The 7,437-nt window shown below is 39.7% G+C and overlaps 1 protein-coding gene across 25 annotated transcripts in view; it reads right to left on the reverse strand.

Moving 5' to 3' along the window:
- Positions 1 to 7,437, reverse strand: part of LOC132393516 (sodium/myo-inositol cotransporter-like) — a 35,432-nt gene that overhangs the window by 25,055 nt on the left and 2,940 nt on the right. The gene's annotated exons all lie outside the window — the stretch shown is intronic.

The following is a 7,437-nucleotide window of genomic DNA, read 5'->3' on the forward strand; positions in this document are numbered from 1 at the left end:
TTCCCCAGTTCTACTACAGAGTCTTGGCTCTAAATGTCAACTGTACTCTTTTTCCATAGACGCTGCCTGGCCTGCTGAGTTCTTCCAGCATTTTGTGCGTTGCTTAAAATTTCAGTAATTTAGTTCATTTTATGTTACTACATAATTTATTTTATTTTAACATAAATAGTGGGGGCAGGGAAGAGGAAAACAAAACATTTTTTAAAACTTAAAAAAGTTCAATCAGGGATTTCAAAGATAAACATGAGAGAATAATGTGCGAGAAGATGGAAACTCCTTATTCTCCACAACAGTTCTACATAGGTTTCAACAATGACATGAAGTTTACCTTCAAGAATACAAACTGAGCTTGTTTGCTGACATTAATTCATTGACTGGGGTTATTGATTGACATGATTCTAGAATGAAGATAAAAGTTGTGCACAGGAAATTGCTCAAGTTCTACCTTACAGCAAGACAGATTGAAAAGAGGTTAGGCCTATTGATTAGGATCAGGGCTTCCATGCCATTATGCAGAAGTAGAATGGTAATTAATTACTGTTAAGAGCCAAACTTCTTAAGTTTTCTTAACAATTCCCTTCAGTCGAAAAGCTGAAAACTTGCAAATTTAGTAACTGATGGTATATTCTTCAATATTATTGTACGTGATATATTGAAGATTATGGCTGAATTACTTTTGGCTCAGTGGAATATGCTTCACAACTCTGGCCATTGAAGATGGGGAAGTTAATTGACAGTTAGGAGGATCCTTGCAATGACTTTCCTCGTAGCAGATAGCATGGAAGTCCCTCAATATAATCAGCCTTATGCTCTTTTTAAGGTGGTCACAATTACAAAGGTCATCTCACATGCTCTTAATCCAGATATGGGCAAGTATGCTGTGAATTCACATGGAAAGTATTTCATCAGTATAAATAAACTAATGTCAGCATGCTGATCCAGGCCAGTATCTTCAGCATAGATATCCCTGGTCAAACTCACTCATTTTTGGTGGGTGGATCACATCATCTTAGCATACCTTAGGCATGTACTCTACTCCAACTTCTGTCACAGGATAAAATTTCCAAAATACAGAAAAAATTCAAGGACACTCATAACAAGAATGAGGAGAAATAGCTGAAAAAAGTGCAAACAGCTGAAGTGCAATCCCTCAAACTATGATCTGCTCACCCACCCTATTGAGCACCAATTGGACAAGGATCTGATCTGATAGGTCTCTTCAGCCATCTCAGAACCAACCAAAATGAAGTGGAAGCAAGTCATTTTCAACCCCAAGGACAGCTTAAGAAGATGACAATTATACGAGAATAATTAATTCCTTGAGAATGTAACAGCTCTATGCCAAAAATATTTTGTTGAAAATGTAGCTGCTGAGATCTGTATTGCAAAAGCATCAAGTGCTCATAAAACCTCAATGCAAAATGTATGTTTTTTTTCCATTACAACATAGGTTGCTGCTGCTCTGCACTCCATCCCCTGACACACCGTTGCAAACCATTCACTCCTACAATGCCTTTTAACATCTCCCCAATTCTGCTACCATCTTCAGGTCAATTATAGCAGCCAATTAACCTAACAACCAGCCTGTCTTTGGAACACAAAAGAGCACTCTGGGTAACTTCAGTCAAATGAAAGCCAGTAAACTTCATGGACAATAACTATGGTCAAAAATCAAGCACATCTGACAGTAACAAAATGTGCAGCACCACTGTGCTCATATATACTACAGTCCTCAAAGAAGCAAAGTAAAACATCCTAGAATGGGGACTAGCAGTCACTGTTCATGTAAAACCAATGTTATAGACAAAACACTTCCAATACTGTATTTCATGAATGAAGTACATGAAAATCTAAGGACAGAATTGTTGCAAAGCTAGAAGAGCTGCCACCTCTCAGTGCCAAAGATCCAAGTTCAAAGTGCTGTCAGTGTGGAGTTCGCATGTTGCACATGGATTTCTCCCTCCCCTCCACTGGTGCTCAGCATTCTTTCAACATTCTGGTGCAGGTTGGTGGATTAACAAGGCACTGTAAGTTGCTCCATATGGCAGGCAAGTGGCAGAAACAGGACAGAGTTGATGGAAATTCATGGGATGGCAGGACTTTCATATGAAGAAAGACTGGATCGACTAGGCTTATACTCACTAGAATTTAAAAGATTGCGGGGGGGTCTTATTGAAACATATAAAATTCTAAAGGGATTGGACAGGCTAGATGCAGGAAGATTGTTTCCGATGTTGGGGAAGTCCAGAATGAGGAGTCACAGTTTAAGGATAAAGGGGAAGCCTTTTAGGACCGAGATGAGGAAAAACTTCTTCACCCAGAGTGTAGTGAATCTGTGGAATTCTCTGCCACAGGAAACAGTTGAGGCCGGTTCATTGGCTATATTTAAGAGGATGTTAGATATGGCCCTTGTGGCTAAAGGGATTGGAGGTATGGAGAGAAAGCAGGTACAGGGTTCTGAGTTGGATGATCAGCCATGATCATACTGAATGGCGGTGCAGGCTCAAAGGGCCGAATGGCCTACTCCTGCACCTATTTTCTATGTTTCTATGAAATGAGGAGAGAATTAGTGTGAATGGGCAGCAGATGGTTGGCAGGGACTGAAATGACAAAAATGTACGTCATTTCCATTCAGTATCTACCTATGTTATGGTATGGATTGGATTAAAAAAAGTACTGCCATCATCAAAACTATAAAAATTAGCATTAGTTTCAGATCAGTGAGACATTTTGGAGCAAGGAAAGGCCTTACAGACAGGATGTATTTAATCTAAACTGGACAGCAGCCTCTATACTTGTAGAAAAAGGCAAAGGTGTAAGATTTAAACAAGAATGAAAAATTAACAATCCATCAGAAAGGGCTTAAAATAAAGGATGAACATTATCTGAAAGGTATTCAATATGGCACTGGCGAACTTCAGCAACTTTCTGCAATCTGCAGAAAGTTCCAGTTTTCCCCCTTGAATAGACTTCTTTCGAATTACTTTTGTTGCAATCTGCAGCATGTAAATTTCCACTTAACAGCAGACTTCAAAATTACATCAATGATCTTCCGATCTCACTATTGAGTTAAATGCGAAGCTGTTAAGCATGACGCCTTTAAGGATAACTGTCATGGCCGGAAACACAGCAGGAGGGGTGGAATTCAAACCAGGCTGAAACGCTGAATAATGAGGCCTTCTCTACCCAGCACCTTGTTGGCAAATGTGCGGTCACTGGAAATTAAGATTGACAATTTCGGGGCAAGGCTGTTGTATCAGAGGCAGATGAGACAGATCTCAGTGGTTTGCTGTACTGAAACTTGGCTATAAGCAAATACACTGGACACAATCATCAGACCAAGTTTTACAATTTTCAGTACGGTATGGACCAAACCGTGAACTCTGGTAAGGAAATAAGTGGTGACATACACTTTTTGGTCAGATCTCTTTGGTGCATTGATGTGGGGGTTTTGTCAACCTCTTGTTCCCTGACTGAGAACACCTAATGATTAAATGTAGACCATTCTATTTGCCTTGGGAGTTCTCATCTGTGATCCTGACCACAGTTTATACAGAATTAGCAGCTGACTATAAACAAGTACTCAAGACACTGCATGTCATCATCGATAGAAAGGAGCAGCCCATCTGGACATACTTCAAGTTATAGTCAGTGACTCCAACCAGGCCAATTTGAAGAAAACCCTGCCCAATTATCATTATCATGTAACCTGCTGCACCAGAGGTCCCAACACACTAGACCACTGCTACATTACAATAAGGAATGACTATTGTTCCTTTCCTAGATGGCAGTTTGTTAAGTCAGACCATTTGAACTACTACCTGCATATAGACAGAGCCTATAAAGAAAAGCTCCAGCAATTAAGACAACTAAGAGGTGGTCATAGGAGACAAAGAACATTGCTTTGAGTCAGAGGACTGAGCCTTGTTCAAGCAATCTTCTTAATGACTACACCAGGGTTGTAACAGACTTAATAAAACAGTGGCGGATGAGTGTGTCCCAGTATAAACATTCAGGGTCTTCCCCAATCCAAAGCCCTGGATGAACCATGAAATACAGAATTTCTGAGGGCCAGATCAGAGGCATTCAAGTCTGTTGATCAAGAATGCTAAAGAGGTGCAGGTATGATCACTGGAAAACCATCTCAAGGACAAAGTGAAGATTTTGGACTAGATTAGAATCAACAAGGGATGCTTGACAACTGTGGCAGGGCTTGAATGTTATAATCGCCTACAAAGTTAAATCAGGTGATATTGGGCACAGTACAGCTTTGCTTCCAGATGAACACAATGCCTTCTATGCTCACTTTGACCACCAGAACATCATGCACCCCCACATCTCTTGATGATCTTTGGTCTCAGTATCTGAAAGTGAGACACTGACTGTCTTCAACAGGGTGAATCCAAGAAAAAACATCCAGTCCAGACAGAGTACCTGGCCGAGTACCACAGACCTGTACTGACTGACTGGCTGGTGTGTTCACAGAAGTCTTCAACCTCTCACTCCAGCAGTGTGTGATACCCATCTGCTTCAAGCAGACTTCAATCATACCAGTGCCTCAAAAAGAACATGGTAACCTGCCTCAATGACCATTATCCAGTGGCACTTACAGTGATGAAGTGTTTTGAGAGGCCAGTGTTGAAACATATCAGCTCCTGACAGAGTGGCGACTTGGATCCACTTAAGTTGCCTACTGGAGCAAAAGGTCCAAAGCAGATGCTATCTCATTGCCTCGTCACACAACCCTGGAACATCTGGGCAGCAAAGGTTCATACATCATCAGGATGCTCTTTACAGATTACAGCTCAGCACTTAGTGACATCATCCCCTCAAAACTAATCAGTAAGCTCCAAGACTGGGCCTCAATATTCCCTTATGCAATTGGATCCTGGATTTCCTCACTTGCAGACCCCAGTCGGTTTGGATTGGCAAAAATATCTTCTCCACAATCTCCATCAGCACAGGTACACCACAAGACTGTGTGCTTAGCCCCCTGCTCTATTCACTTTATGCTTATGACTGTGTGGCACCAGCACCATATTCAAGTTTGCTGATGACACCACCGTCATGGGGCATATCAAAGGTGGTGATGAATCAGCATACAGGAGGGAGAATGAAAATCTGGCTGAATGGTGTCATAACAATGACTTTTCACTCAATGTTGGCAAGACCAAGAAACTTACTGTAGACTTCAGGAGAGCAAAACCAGAAGTCCATGAGTCAATCCTCATGGAAGATTAGAGATGAAGAGGGTCAGCAACTTTATATTCCTAGGTGTCACCATTTCAGAGGACCCATCATATAAGTATAATTGCAAAGAAAGCATGACAGCACCTCGACTTTGTTAGAAGGCTGAGAAAATTTGACATGACATCATAAACCCTGACAAACTTTTGCATAGTAAGAGAATTAAGGGTTTGGGAAAAAAGGCAAGTAAATGGAGATGAGTCCATGGCCAGATCAGCCATGACATTATTGAATGGTGGAGCAGGCTCGATGGGCCATATGGCCTATTTCTTATGTTTGTCAGAAAATCATACAAAAGGTAGTGGCTTCAGCCCAGTGCATATGGGTAATGCCTCCCAACCATTCAGTACGTGAAATGCTGTTGTAGGAAAACAGCATCTATCATCAAAGATCCTCACTGCCCACCCATGCTCGTTTCTCGCTGCTGCCATCAGGCAGAAGGTGTAAGTGCCTCAGGACTCACACCACCAGGTTCCATAAGTTGCTATGGAAAGTAGCAACTCTTGAACAAAAAGAGGATAATTACACTCATCCATTGAAATGTTCTCACAACCAATGAACTCACTATAAGGATTCTTTATTTTGTTATTTCACACTCGTTATTTATTGCTCTTCAGTTGCATTTCAACAGTTTGTCGTCTCCTAAGCTTTTGCCCTTTCATTGATCCTGTGTATGATTTGTTGAGTATGCCAACAGGAGAAAAAAATCTCAGGGTTGTATGTGGTGACATGTATGTACTCTGATAATAAATTTTACTTTGAACTTTGAAGTAGGCAATTAAATGTTTCACATTCCAGAGATAATTATTTTCTTAGGAAAACAAAGTCGAGGAAATTCTGTCCCATGCACGCACTAATCAGTTTAATACAACTTCCCAACTGTTAATCTGTAGTACTGTAGACAATTAAAATGTGTTTGATCTTTACTATTTCTATCAAACTCGAGCAATGAATTTTATATCTTCATTTTCAACTATTTTCAATCTATAGATTTAAATTTCAGTCAATCTTTCAAACAAATACTAAAAACTATGGCCCCAAAAATACTGATTTTTTAACCAATAGAAAAATGAGCTTTCTATCCACATTCCAGCAATCTCACAGCTTTTTCCATTTCAATCAAAAAGATCTCCATCCACCCAAAACAATAAAGGGATAGAATAGAATCAACCATAACTCCACTGATTAAGAGCAGGCTCCCAGGAGCAAATTAGTCCTATTCAATATTTCCTTTTACAAAGGTAACCATATTGATAACCCATAATTTAAGAAAATATGCAGTGCATATATCACAGATCAGGCAGGAACTATGCAGAGGAATGAGATGGAAAATTAAGGTGAAAGATAATTAGTTGCCCAGGACCACCCTTGCAAACATTCTGTCTCTCTGTCTCCATCTTAAAACATGCTTGTTTTCTCTATTTTCCACTTTTACTGAAGGGTTGTTGGCCTGATAAATAAGTATTTCTAGCAGTTTTCTGATATTTAGAACTTCCAGCACCTGCAGGTTTTATTTTCCATGCTATTCAAAGATTGATGTAGACTGGATAAAAATGTATTTTTCTCTCTCCATCTTGTCATGACCCTTAAACTTCATTTATCTACCTACAATGTAGCACTCTGTAACTGTGACATCAAATTGTGCATTGTTTTTGTTTTGTATGCTACCCAGATGTACAATGAATGGAATGATCTGTCTAGATGGCATGCAAACAAGAACTTCTCCCATTATCTCAGTAGGTTACAATAATAAACTAATTTCTATCTTGCAATAGAGGAAAAGAACTGGGTAAAAATAGTTGAAATATGAAGCAGGTCCTATCTGACTATGCAACAGAAAAGGGTTATAGGCTTATTCCTCACTCATCCATGATACATTGAATGTAAAGGCATGCTCAAACCAATTCTTCCCTTGTGGTCAAATCCGTTATTCACTGCATCTTAAAAGCAACTCTTTTAAAGATAACTTTAAAAGCAAAGTTAGGTACATGTTTCTTTGAAACAATTTCGAGCCTATGTAAGTAGGTGAATTTCTATAAATTTCGTGGAACACATTTTACATGTGCTGTATAATAGTAATTCAGTGTATTCACGTAATAACATTGCTTGGCCCGCTTTCAGGCATTTGAAAATATGACAATCACAACTATTCGAAACGTAGGGAAGCAAAAATACTTTAATAGACCGTGA

Source organism: Hypanus sabinus, chromosome 4 (assembly GCF_030144855.1).
Source record: "Hypanus sabinus isolate sHypSab1 chromosome 4, sHypSab1.hap1, whole genome shotgun sequence".
In the NCBI taxonomy this organism is placed as follows: Eukaryota; Metazoa; Chordata; class Chondrichthyes; order Myliobatiformes; family Dasyatidae; genus Hypanus; species Hypanus sabinus.